The sequence below is a fragment of the Hylobates moloch genome, unplaced genomic scaffold (assembly GCF_009828535.3).
Source record: "Hylobates moloch isolate HMO894 unplaced genomic scaffold, HMol_V3 SCAFFOLD_21, whole genome shotgun sequence".
Classification (NCBI taxonomy): Eukaryota; Metazoa; Chordata; class Mammalia; order Primates; family Hylobatidae; genus Hylobates; species Hylobates moloch.
The window spans coordinates 35,374,048-35,389,013 of NW_026652296.1; the positions used below are offsets into that span (position 1 = coordinate 35,374,048).

At 34.8% G+C, this 14,966-nt stretch overlaps 1 pseudogene; it reads left to right on the forward strand.

Moving 5' to 3' along the window:
- Window positions 1-2,668: 2,668 nt before the first annotated feature.
- Window positions 2,669-4,109, forward strand: LOC116461247 (zinc finger protein 85-like; annotated as a pseudogene).
- Window positions 4,110-14,966: the final 10,857 nt, after the last annotated feature.

Consider the following 14,966-nt stretch of genomic DNA (forward strand, 5'->3'; position numbering starts at 1 on the left):
TATTTTAATTACAGAAAGTGGGATATTGAAATATTCTACTAGAATTATATTTTTCTCTATGAGTTTCTTCAATTCTGTCAATATTTGCTTTATATATTTGGAATTCTAATGTGAGATACACACACACACACACACACAAACACTTGCAAACACACATACATACACATATATACAAATTTGACATAGGTTTCTAGTGAATGAATCCATTATTGCTTAATGTCCTACTTTGTGTCTTTGGAGTTTTAACTTCAAGTACATTTTATAAAATATGACAGTTTTTTACTTAAGATGTAGCTTGTCTAATATTATTTTTACCTATTCTGCTCTCATTTGGTTAATATTTACATGAAATGTTTACTTCTATCTTGCCACTTTTGGTCTTTTTTTCATCATTAGATCTCAACTTACTCTTGTAGAAAAGGAAGTTGGATCTTGATTTTTACATATTTAAAATAAATTATTTTATTTTAAAAGCATGTCTCTTGATTGGAAAGTTAAATATATATATAATTTTCTGAAAGAGAAAGACCTATTAATGTTATTTTGTTTTATTTGATTCTTGTATCTATGTCCCTCATTTTCTCTCTTTCTGTCTTTGTATATTTTTGATTTTTGTATTAATATGCTTTTACTTATTTCTTGTTTTCTTTTGTTTATACATATGGATTTTTTTTGTGTGTGGTACCTTGGAGTTTACATAAAACCTCTAAAGGATATAACAATATATTGTAATCTAATAAAAATTTAACTTCAGCTGAATACAATAGTTTTTCATTACCTCTCCTCTCATTTGTTACTGATATTGCTAATTATGTTAACAGATGTTTACAATAATTTCTATGCTTTTATCTTTCAAATTTTAGAGAATAAAAATGTTTCTGCACCATTGCGGTAATGCTAAGAAATTCTATTTTTGAATATGTGCATATGTTTCCCAGAATGTTATGTATTTTCATATGATTATATGTTTCTTTTTTTGGATCATGTTACTTTTAGTGGATGGAACTTATTTCAGCTGCTTTGATATGTAGGGCATATAGAGTGCCAATATACTGTCTCAGAATTTGGTTATTTCGGAAGGTCTTTTTCTTTTTATTTGGTAGGACAGTTTTGCTGATTCTATTATTCTCACTTCACATGAAGTTTTGTGTTTTTTGTTTTTGTTTTTGTTTGTTCATTTCCCAGAACTTTGACAATATCACACAGTTCCATTCTGGCCTGCAAAATTTTTGTTGACAAATTCACTAGTTATCTTATAAGACTATGCTTATAAATGACAAATCACTTCTATCATCCAACTCATAAGATTCTTTTCCTGTCTGTGACTTTTGAAATTGTGCTTATGTATTTGTTTGTTATAAATATCTCTGTGTGTATCCTAGTTTGCTTGTTGAGCTTCATCATTGTATCATTTTTTCTTACTTTCAGAATTTTTCAGTTCTTTTTGTATTTATTACCTCCAGTTTTTTTATGTTTTTAATATTTTTGCTGTTATTCCTATTTTTCTGAATTTTAATAGCTACCTGTGTTCCTGTTTCACTCACTATTATTCATTAAAAATTTTTAAAATTAATGTATACATCTTAATTTTTATATGGTTGCTTTCTGAAAATTTTATAATTTTTTTGATGGGACCATATTGCCCTAATATTTTGTATACATTTCCATTTTTGACTGAGATTTTGGACCATTAAAAAAAAGAAGCTATGTTTCCCAATCTTTATAACGTAGCTTCGTCCTGGCATAGGCTGAAACCAATTATCTTGGCTAGAGATCTTGGGAGTCTCTCAGACATGTTCTTAAGATGTGTCTTGTCTAAAATTTTTTGTTTTTTCATAAAGGAGTTTATTCAGGTTTCTTCTTAATAGTCAGTAATCACTTGCTACACCTGCTTCCTATCTGTGGCACTGCAGTCTCTCTGCTGCTGTAACATTTATCTTTGGTCTCAGCAGACTCAAACTGTCTTTGCAGATTATATCACCATTTCTTTCAGCATTTTATATCATGGAAGACAGAAACCAGTGTCTGAAAAGGCACCTAGAAGCCAGAAAAAAAGATGTAGTGACACTGCTTTTCTTCTCTTCTAAGAATGAAACCAGGAGGCTGGGAACAGTGGCTCACACCTTTAATCCCACCACTTTGGGAGGCTGAGGTGGGTGAAATTAGCTGGATGTGGTGGTGGGTGACTGTAATCCCAGCCACTCAGGAGACTGAGGCAGGAAAATTGCTTGAACCTGAAAGGTGAAAGTCACAGTGAGCCAAGGTCGTGCCTATGCATTTCAGCCTGAATGATGGAGTGGGACTCCATCTCAAAAAAAAAAAAAAAAAAAAAAGAAGTTGGCAATTTACTTCCAAAGGCACTATATTTTATTGGGGAGAAGGAAGAGCTGTGTTGGTTAAATGCAATGGAATTTTTTTTCTTTTTATGTGGCTCTTTGCATTGTTCTTACCTGGAGCACAGCACACACTTAACTCATTAAATCTTCCACAAACGTATTTTGGTCAGGATGTTTTTGTTACATTTATATGTCTCTGAAGAAATTTGAGTCTGTGGCATTTTGCCATGCTGCCTTGCTTTTGTGGTTTCTATAATCTTATAGGTTAGATTTGTAAAGTATATTTGAGTCTAGTACGTGGAGTAATTTGGTTTTTCTTATTTCTTTTAGTTATGTGTTCTCATTTTCCTCAACTCCTTTGGCCAGAGCAAGATATAAAGGATTCTTTCCAAAAAAAGATCCTGAGAAGATATGAAAAATGAGGACATGAGAATTTACAATTAAAGAAAGGCTGTAAAAGTGTGGATGAGTGTAAGGTACACAAAGGACATAATGATTTTAACCAATGTTTAACAACTACCCAGAGTAACATATTTCAATGTAATAGATATGTAAAAGTCTTTCACAAATTTTTAAATTCAAATAGCCCTAAGATAAGACGTACTAGAAAGAAACCTTTCAAATGCAAAGAATGTGGCAAATCATTTTGCATGTTTTCACAACTAAATCAATATAGGAAAACTCATACTAGAAAGAAGTTCTACAAATGTAAAGTTTGTGGTAAAGGCTTTAACTCGTTCTCAAGCCTTACTAAACATGAGAGAATTCATACTGGGGAGAGGCCATACAAATGTGAAGAATGTGGCAAAGCCTTTAACCAGTCCTCAAACGTTACTAAACATAAGAGAATTCATACTGGAGAGAAACCCTACAAATGTGAAGAATGTGGCAAAGCATTTTACCAGCCCTCAGATCTTACTAAACATAAGAGAATTCATACTGGGGAGAAACCCCACAAATGTGATGAATGTGGAAATACCTTTAACTGGTTCTCAACTTATGCTAGACATAATGTAATTCATACTGGGAAGAAACCTTATAAATGTCAGGAATGTGGCAAAGCATTTTACTGGTCCTCAACCCTGACTAGACATAAGAGAATTCATACTGGAGAGAAACCCTATAAATGTGAAGAATGTGGCAAAGCTTTTAACCATTTCCCACACCTAACTAGACATAAGATAATTCATACTGGAGAGAAACCCTACAAATGTGAAGAATGTGGCAAAGACTTTAGTTTTTTCTCAACTTTTACTGAACATAAAAGAATTCATACTGGAGAGAAACCCTACAAATGTAATGAATGTAGCAAAAGCTTTATGTGGTCCTCAGTTCTTACTAAATATAATAGAATTCATATGGGAGAGAAACCATACAAGTGTGAAAAATGTGACAAATCTTTTAACTGTTCCTCACACCTTACTAGACATAAGAAAATTCATACTGGAGAGAAACTCTACAAATGAGGAAAATGTGGCAAAGTCTTTAGGGTATTCTCAATCTTTACTGAACATAAGGTAATTTATACTGGGAAAAAAAACCCTACAAATGTGATAAATGTGGCCAAGAATTTAACTGGTCCTCAACCTTTACTAAACATAAGATAATTCATATTGGAGAGAAACCTTACAATGTGAAGAATGTGGCAAAGCCTTTAACAAGTCCTCAATTCTTCACAGACATAAGATCATTCATATCACAAGGAAACTCTACAAACCTGAGAATTGGTGCAATGCTTTTGACAACACCTCAAATTTTCTAAACATAAAATAAATCATAACAGTGTAGAACCCTAGAAATGTGAAGAATATGAAAAAGCCTTTAAATGGTTGTCACACTTGATTGTGTGTAAGATAATTCATACTGGAGAAAACTCCTACAAGTGTGAAGAACGTGAGAAAACTTTTTACAAATGCTTACCTTACTGCACAGGAAAACATTTATGCTTGAGGAAAATTATATCAATATAAAGATGTGGAAAAGCAATTAGTATCTGCTCACAGCATTCTCAACATCAGAGAGTTTGTACTTAATAAAAGCACTATAAATGCAATTTTTGTCAAAACATCTTTCAGGAAATGTAACCCTTTAAAGTGAAGAGTATTCTGAAGACAAACATTACAAATATAAAAATGGTTGTAGTATCTTTACTTGTTTCATAGATCTTATTGTACACATTTTGTACCAGAGGAAAACTCTAAAGCCAGTTGCTCAAACTTTGTTCAACAAGACAGAGTTTATATTCGGGTTTAAAAAACCTGCAAATGTAATGACTTTGGGAAAGCATTTTTTTTTCAAAAACTAAAGCTTAAAAAACACAGAGCGTTCATACTAAAATATATTTTTGCAAATGCAATAAATTTGAAAATATTTAATCCAAAATTAAATCAATGTAAATGTCAGAGAATACACAGTAGAAATACCTAAGTCACTGACACTTCAGACACCACTCAAAATCAGAGTTTTGAGTACAGAAATTTATGTAAAACTAAAGTTGTTAAATAAATTATTTGTGTATAACTTTAAAAGGAGTAGAAGATATTTTGGAAAGCTATTACATTCAAAGCATACGTTCTTGAAAAAATTATAGATTTTTTGAAAAGCAAATAAGAGTATTCAACTCTCAAATTACACACATGAAAGCATGTGATCTACTGTTACTGAATCAGAGATATGAAAAATTCTTATTAAGTGGGCATTGTTTATGACCTTTTCTATGGAAAAGGAAGGACATTAAAATGAAAGATGCATCATGGAAATCCAAATAGAGAGACTCTTTGTGGTTAACTTATAATATTGAGTGATGCATGAGGTAGGTGTTCAGGAGAATATTCTTCTGCATTATAGTGAGAAGAACATTTTTAATTTTAGTTTAAATTAAAGGTAATTAATTAGTGGTATATCATTTTACTAATTGTTTTGGGAGTTTTTTTGTATGTGTTTTTGATATGGAGTGTTGCTGTGTCACCCAGGCTGGAGTGCAGTGATGCAATCTCAGCTCACTGCAACCTCTGCCTCCCAGGTTCAAGTGATTCTCCTACCTCAGCCTCCTGAGTAGCTGGGATTACAGGCACCTACCATCATGCCCAGCTAATTTTTGTATTTTTGGTAGAGACAGTGTTTCCCCATGTTTGCCAGGCTGCTCTTGAACTCCGAACCTCAGGTGATCCACGTGCCTCAGCCTCCCAGAGTGCTGAGATTACAGGCATGAGCCACTGTGCCCAGCCCTAATTGTACTTTTATGCAATAGAATGCAGTACAGTTTTAAATTTTTAGATTACATGTGAGCTTAATTTTTTAATTCAACATTTTTTAATATGTTAAGACTATTGTTCATTCAAAGAAGCATTATTATGCCACTAACTTTAACCTGTCCCACCTCACTAAAAAATGTAGGTAAAAGATGGTAATGATATATTATTTGGTGATATGGTTTGGCTGTGTCCCCACCTAAATTTCATCTTGAAATCTCACACATTGTGGGAGGAACTCAGTGAGAGGTAATTGAATCATGGTGCAAGTCTTTTCCACACTGTTCTTTTGATAGTGAATAAGTCTCACAAGATCCAATAGTTTTAAGAAGAGGAGTTTCCCTGCACAAGTTCTCTCTCTTTGCCTGCTGCCATCCATGTAAGACATTACTTGTTTCTCCTTTCCTTCCACCATGATTGTGAGGCTTCCACAGCCACAGGGAACCATTAAGTCCAATTAAACTTCTTTCTTTTGTACATTGTCCAGTCTTGGGTATGTCTTTATCAGCAGTGTGAAAATGGACTGGTACAGTAAATTGGTACCAGTAAGTAGGGCACTGCTGAAAAGATACCCAAAAATGTAGAAATGACTTTGGAACTGCATAACAGAGGTTGGAACAGTTTGGAGGGCTCCAAAGAAGATAGGGAAAATGTGGGAAAGTTTGGAACATCCTAGAGACTTGTTGAATGGCTTTCACAAAAATGCTGATTGTGATAAGAACAATAAGGTCCAGGCTGAGGTAGTCTCAGATGTCAATGAGAAACTTGCTGGGAACTGGAGCAAAAGTGACTCTTGTTATGTTTTGGCAAAGAGACTGGCAGCATTTTGCCCCTGCCCTAGAGATTTGTGGAAGGGTAAAATAGACAGACAGAATTTAGGGTATCTAACAGAAGAAATTTCTAAGCAGCAAAGCATTCAAGTGGTGACTTGGGTGCTGTTAAAGGCATTCAGTTTTATAAGGGAAGCAGAGCATGAAAGTTTTAAAAATTCACAGCTTGACAATGTGCTAGAAGAGAAGATCCCATTTTCTGAGGAGAAATTAAAGCTGGCTGCATAAATTTGCATAAGTAACAGCCAAATGTTAATCTTCAAGACAATGGGGAAAATGTCTCCAGGCATGTTAAAGCTTCATGGCAGCCTCTCCTGTGGGGAAAAGAAAGAGAGATCAGATTGTTACTGTGTCTATGTAGAAAAGGAAGACATAAGAAACTCCATTTTGATCTCTCTTTCTTTTCCCCACATCTCCTATCTATCACAGGCCTGGAGGCCTAAGAGGAAAAAGTGGGTTCTTGAGCCGGGCCCAGGGTTCTCATGCTGTTTGCAGCCTAGGGACTTGGTACCCTGCCTCCCAGCAACTCCAGCCATGGCTGAAAGGGGCCAACATAGAGCTCAAGTCATGGCTTCAGAGGGTGCAAGTCTCAAGCCTTGGCAGCTTCCACTTGGTGTTGAGCCTGCCAGTACAAAGAAGTCAAGCACTGGGGTGTGGGAACCTCCACCTTGATTTCAGAAGATGTATGGAAATGCCTGGATGTCCAGGCAGAAGTTTGCTGCAGGGGCAGGGCTCTCATGCAGAACCTCTGCTAGGGCAATGCTTAATGGAAACGTGGGGTCAGAGCCCCCAAATTGAATCCCTACTGGGGTACTGCCTAGTGGAGCTGTGAGAAGATGGCCATGTCCTCCAGACCCCAGAATGATAGATCCACTGACCGCTTGCATTGTGCACCTGGAAAAGCCACAGACATTCAATAGCAGTCAATGAAAGTAGCAAGGAGGGAGGCTGTACCCTGCAAAGACACAGGAGCCGAGCTGTCCAAGACCATGGGAACCCAGCTTTTGCATCACTGTGGCCTTGTTGTGGGATTCAGGAGGACAAGAGAGACCTCGGGTTGAAACAGGAGAATCTTTGTTGAGTGCACTCAGGCCCAGCTGACTCAACATCCAAAAGACTGGGTCTGGAACAAAGACAGCACCTGACTTTTATACACACTTCACAAAAGGCGCTGGGCTAGCTTGAAGGATGCTTATGTTGGTGTGAAAGCAGGGATACAGAGGCAGGACAAAGACAGGATTGCACATGACCGTTGCCAAGCAACCCAGACGTCCATTATCTAGGTTTGCCTGGGAATGGGCTTATCTTATAACCTTCACTATGGTGCCCAGGCAGCTACAGTTCAGGCCTACTCAGGCTGCTCATGACCTTCCTTGTACTTAGATAAAACAGAATATTTGAAGTCACTAGTTACTGAGAACAGGAATCTATAAACTTATTCCATAAAACAAAGGAAAATGTGTTTTTCTTCTTATGTTGAGGGAGTGCTGGGAGAGTCTCCAGAGCACATTAGATAATATTATCCAGAATTTTCCTGGGTCTGGGCTGTGCCTGTTTCTGCCTCTGGGACAAGTCAGCCTAATACAGGAAAACTTATTTCTCTTTCTTTTTAATTTTATTTTTCTTTAATCTCCCACCTCAGCATGGATGTGAGATATGGAGTCAAAGGAGATCATTTTGGAACTTTAATATTTGACTGCTGTGCTGGATTTTGGACTTGCATGAGGTCTGTAGTTCCTTTGTTTTGGCAAATTTCTCTCATTTGAATGGTTGTATTTACCTAATGCCCACACCCCCCATTGTGTCTAGAAAGTAACCTGCCTTTGATTTTACAGGCTTATAGGTGGAAGGGACTTGCCTTGTCTCAAATGAGACTTTAGACTACGGACTTTTGAGTTAATGCTGGAGTGAGTTAAGACTTTGGGGGACTGTTGGGAAGGCATGTTTTGTTTCAAAATGTGAGGACATAAGATTTGGGAGGGGCCAGGATGGAATGATTTGGTTTGGCTGCGTTCCCACCCAACTCTCACCTTTAATTCACACATGTTTTGGGAGGGAGCCAGTGGGAGATAATTGAATAATGCAGCAAGTCTTTCCCATGGTGTTCTCATAATAGCAAATAAGTCTCACAAGATCTGATGGTTTCCAAAAGAGGAGTTCCCCTGCACAAGTTTTCTCTCTTTGCCTGCCGCCATCCATGTAACATGTGACTTGCTCCTCCTTACATTCCACCATGATTGTGAGCCTTCCCCAGCCACATGGAACTTTAAGTCCAATTAAACCTTTCTTTTGTAAATTGCCCAGTCTCAGGTATGTCTTTATTAGCAGCATGGAAATGGGCTTATATATTTGGTAATATAATGAACTTACATCTCCAGTAATCTCTTTTGCCAGTGTCTTTAAACTGCAAATAAGCTTAGGAATATTGTTCCTGTAGGTTAAATTACTATTTTTTGTCTTTAAATTTGTTTTTCTTAATTTTTGTGGTATATATTATGTATAAATATTCATGCCAGGTATGGCATATTTTTATACAGGCTTGTAATATGTAATAATCACATCAAGGTAAGTGAGGTATTCATTACCTCTAGCATTTATCCTCTGTATTAGAAATAATCTAATCATACACTTTCAGTTAATTTAAAATGTACAAGTAAACTTTTATTTCCTACATGGTCATTTTAATGATTACAATAAAAATTATGTAAATGGATAAAATTCATACATTTCTGAGTCCTAAATAATTTTTTTTTCTGAGACAGAGTCTTACTCTGTTGCCCAGGCTGAAGTGCAGTGACGTGATCTCAGCTCACTGCCACCTCCGCCTCCCTGGTTCAAGTGATTCTCCTGCCTCAGCCTCCCAAGTAGCTGGGAATACATGTTCCCGCCACCACTGCCAGCTAATTTTTATATTTTTAATAGAGATGAGGTTTTGCCATGTTGGCTAGGCTGGTCTTGAGCTCCTGTCCTCAAATGATCCACCCACCCACGCCTCCCAAGGTGCCAGGATTACAGGCATAAGCCATGGCGCCCAGCCCTAAATAAATTTTGTTTAATTTATTATATATTTTTCTTTGAACATGTGGCCTCTCTGCCTGCAAACACATATAGACTTAGTTTTGATTTACATAGAGTTAAACATACACATACATTACTTTAAAGATAAACCTTTGGTGTAAGGAAATTATGGAGTAAATAAATGTGTTTGTGTCAGTATAAGTTTGTATCTATTTTCGGAAAACAAAAAGCAGTATTGGAACAAACAAATCTTTTAAGATGACTAATTAACTAAAAAACTAAAAACCTCAAAAATTCTGAAAGCAAATCTATACTCTGCTTTGTATTGTATTCATTACTGTAAAATTTTATGGTTTATGGTTCAGCATCTCCCCATGTAAATTCTCTTTCACTTCTCTGGTACTCATGCTAAACCCACAATTTTCTTCTTTCTTGTCTTTTTGTTTTGTTGTTTTATAGTGTATGGAGTATTCATCATGTGAGCTGGTCAGAAATTATATGAATGATTTTCATATAACATAGTAGTGCACACAAAATAATTGTTAGATGTAATTTCACAGTGTATTAAGTTACATTTCATTTAGTTCGAACATTCTATTTTATTCTTTTAATTGGAGAACTGTATATAAGCCTACTGTTTTTTAGTTACTGTGTCTTTCCATTTTTATAATTTACATAAGTGCATTTATTTACTGATTGAGCTAATTTGTTCAGGTGAATAGTAGGGAGGTTTCATTAAGTTAAGAGGGCATTGTATATAAAGTATCAAGCAAACATGACAATGCTTGCTGTGTAATAGATTCTCCATGATAAGCCATAAATATTCCTGCTGGAGTTAATTTGTAACTTCAAGTCAGATATAGATATATCACTGGTGAAGAAATAACACTTTTTTTTTTGACACCAGAGTCTTGCTGTGTAACTCAGACTGGAGTTCAGTGGCAGGATCTGGCCTCACAGCAGCCTCCTCCTCCCAGGTTCAGTGTTTCTTATGGCTCAGCCTCCTGAGTAGCTGAGACTACAGGTGTGTGCCACAATGCCTGGCTAATTTTTGTATTTTTCAGTAGATGTCGGGGTTTGCCATGTTGGCCACTTGGTCTCAAACTCCTGACCTGAAGTGATGTGATCCACATGCCTCAGCCTCCCAAAGTGCTGGGATTACATGCATAAGCCACTGTGCCTGGCCAGCATTGATTCTTTATGTTTAGTGGACATTTTGTTCCAGGCTACAAAGCTGACTCTTGATGAATTTAAAGGGAAATTCTACCTTTAATTTTATTTTTCTTATTAATTCATATTCCAAATAATGTATGCGTCACAGCCTTTTTTTTTTAATTTTTCTGAGTTAAGGCTGTAGTTTTCTCACTGTTGCCTTCATGCCACATCATTTTACATGGTACTTTATAGGTTCTGATGAGACAGTTGGTATTTTTTACTGCACTGAAAAATTGGTTTTAACTGGAGAATTTGCCTATCAATGTAACTTTCAAATCCGTTAATTAAGATAAGAAGCATACACTGTCCAAAGGTAAGAAGATTACATCAGTTAGCATTGTTTTTCTTTGTAAAAAGAAAATGTTATTAGATTCTTACACAAAGCGTGGCAAATGTAAGATGTGTTAGAAAGTGTATATTTAAAATTAGATTTTTAAGAGAGTTGAAATGGTAAGTGAAAAATTCTAAATTCAATTTTCTATGATACACTTAGAGCACAACTTATGTTTCCAGGCAGGATGTTCTATTTTTAAGTGTAATTGTTACATGTCGTAAAATAATCTCTGGATTTGAAATTTAAAACAATATTTCTTTTCCATATTGATATTACAATTTGGAGAAATTTCTCACTCTTATGCTATTTAATTTTTTAGTGGGTGAAGTTCAGCCTACAGTTTTTATCCTTAGTCACCTAACTGTAGCCAACTCTTTGGACAGTTTCTCTGGAAAAATTTTGAAGATCATGGCAGCTTTTGGACTAAAACATTTTCTGTTATTTTGCATGCAAACTTGTTTACTGTGTTCACAGAGCGGCCAGTCCATGGGACCATAAGCAACACCTGACCTTTTACTGTCTTTCATAGCATTACCATCAGCACCAGAAACTCCAGGTGCCAGAAGCTTAAAGTAAAAGCCCTAAGCTACATTGGCTCCTCCCATTTACTCTCCTGGGTCTAGAAAATGCTATTAAATATCAGCGTTTCTATGGTTATGACTGACAAATTAAATGACAAGAACAGCACAAAAACTATATATTTTTATACCATTTAGCTACGTTTATGACAGACACAGATAGTATTTGAAATATTGGTATCCTGTAATGTTTTAAAAATCTATTTTTTAACTTGACAGATAAAATATGTATTTAGTTTATAAAACATGATGTTTTGAAGTACATATACATTGTCAAATGCTTAGTTCTAGGTAATCAATTCTTTACCACACACAGTTACATATTTGTTTTGAGACCACATGAAACTGTCTTAGTATTTTTTAAAAATTTAATACAGTATTATGAACTATAGTTACTATGCTATACAATAAATCTCTTGAACTTTTTCCTTCTATCCACCTGTAGTTATGTATTTTTTAGCAGACATGTTTGTGATCCTCCCCTTCTAAATACCCTGATACCTGGCAATCACCATTTTACTCTTTATTTCCGTGAGATTAAGTTTTTTAGAATCTATGTGCAAGTGAAATTAGATATTAATCTTTCTGTGCCTGGCTTATTTCAACTAATATAATGTCCTCCAGATTAATCTATGTGACTGAAATTAATAGAAATTTCTTTTTTAAAGACAAATAGTATTCCATTGTGTATATATACCACATTGTCTTTATCTAATCATTAGATGTTAAACTGTTTATATTTTGGCTATTGTGAAGAGTGTTGCAAACAACATAGAAGTGCAAATGCTTCTTCATTCTGATTTCATTTGTTTTGGATATATATCCAATATTGCAATTGCTGTATTACATGGTAGTTTAATTCTAAATTTTTTGAGAAATCTGGTTTTTTTAACAATGGCTGTCCTGATTTACATTCAAACCAACAATGTGCAAGCATTTTCTTTGTCTCACATCTTTATCAACACTTCTTTTTCTTTTAATAAGAGTCATTCTCACAGGAGTGAGTTGATATCTCAGAATTTTTGTGGATTGTCTTTTCCTGATAATAATTGACATTGAGCATTTTTTAATATATCTCTTGGCCATATGTATGTCTTTTTTTGAAAAATATTTAAGCCTTTTGCTCATTTTTAGTAGTGATTTGTTTTTTGTTGTATAGTCATTTGACTTTCATACATATTTTTATATAACCCCTTGTCACATGTATGATTTGCAAAAATTGTCTCCCATTTTTTAATTGTCTCATCTTGTTGATTGTATCAGCTTCTGTGCCATGACTTGTTAATTTGAAGTAATCTGACTTATGTGTTTTACCTTTTGTTCCCTGTTATTTTGAGATTAAATTTAAAAAGTCACTGCCCCAACCAATGTTATGGGGCTTTCAGTGTATATCTTTTGTAGCAGTTTTAGAGTTTCAGAACTTACACTTAAGTATCCAGTTTATTTTGAGTTGATTTTTATATATGATGTGAGATAAGGGTCTCATTTTATTGCTGTACATGTAGCTATAAGTTTCCTCAACACCATTTATTGAAGATACTGACCTTTCTCTAAAAAATTGTCACTTATATCTAAAATCATCTGTAAACACATGAATATATTTCCCATCTCTCTTTTCTGCTCCATTGGCCTATATGTCTGTTTTTATTCAAGTACCACACTGTTTTGGTTACTATGGTTTTGTAGTATATTTCAAAATTAGGTAGGATGATACCTTCAGCCTTCTTTGCTTCATTGCTTTGGCTATTCAGGGTCTTTTGTAGTACCATATAAATTTTAGACATCTTTTTTAAATGTTCTATTATGTATGTCACTGGCATTTTGATAAAGTATCATCTCTTCAGATCATTTTGTGTAATACAGATACTTAACAATATTAATAATTCCAATTCATGAATGAGTAATATTTTTTATTTGTGTATTGCTTAATTTCTTACTTTAATGTTCTTTAGATTATAATATACAGGTGTTTCAATGTTTTAGTAAAATTTATTTTAAAGCATAGTTACCACAGTTATTGTAAATAGGTTTGTTTTTAATTTTATTTTGAGATACTTAATTATTGTATAGAAGTGCTACTAACTTTTGGGATGTTAATTTTTTATTCTCCAAGGGATAATTTAACTTCTTCCCCCCACCCCCCAATCTGGATGGCCTTCTACTTTATTCTCTAATTTGTTTGAAAAGAATTAGAAAACTTCTAAGAAATAATTTGAGTTATACCTGCCTGAGACCACATATCTTACTTGATTAGATCAATATTTTCTGTGTGTTGGTGTGTATGACTAAATCCTTATAGCCTTAGGAAACTTAGGAATTGCATTCAGGAAAACAAAAATTTAGGCTTTGAGACTTTAATTCAGCTTAAAAAATATTTACAGAATCTGCCTAATGTCCCTAGCAATATATTCCAGGATTATGTTTTCATCACAATCTACTAAACGTTTTCATTTTAAGTAGTTTTTTTGTTTCGTTTTGTTTTGTTTTTGAGATAGAGTTTTGCTCTTATTGCACAGGCTGGAGTGCAGTGACGCGATCTCCACTCACTGCAGCCTCCACCTCCTGGGTTCAAGTGATTCTCCTGCCTCAGCCTCTGGAGTAGCTGGGATTACAGGCATGCACCACCACACCTTGCTAATTTTTGTATTTTTATTAGAGACAGGGTTTCGCCATGTTGGTCAGGCTGGACTCAAACTCCTGACCTCAGGTGATCCACCTGCTTTGGCCTCCCAAAATGCTGGGATTAGAGGCATAAGCCACTGCTCCTGGCCTTAAACAGATTTTTTAGAGATTAGATTTTCATTTAAAAATATTTGGTTTAACACTAGGTAAAGATATCTGAAATACTGTAAAACTCAATGAACAAACATTTTTCTTGTCTTCTACTATGTTCATAGAATTTATAATAAGAGATGCCCAGAATAATATTCATAGAAAATAGGCCTAAATGTATTATGTAGAAAATTATGGCATTATGCTAAGGCTTTATATTCAGGATAAATAAATTACAAATTTCTTTTAAACAATATTGTGAAATTGATCCCTAATCTCCACTTATTAGCTACATGAATTAGTTGATATATGAACTAGGTTTTCTTTGTTCCCCTCATTAGGTTCTCTCAGTTCATGGTGAAAGCTCTGTATAGATATTTTTTCTTGTTGGCTTTCATGTGAAAGCAGGTTTTTTTACTGAGAATTTTATTTTCCTCACAGATTTTGTTACATTTGGTTCTAGAACTTCTAGTTTCACAGCATCAGCTAACTTGGGGGCCCTGAATTTGCTAATTCTTAAGATTATATTATTTTGAAAGTTATTATTTTAATCAAGGTAATCAATATTCAGAGGTTATTTGCTGTAAAGTCTAGTTGTGTTCCCCCTTTCAGTTTTTAATTCCTTTTTTCTC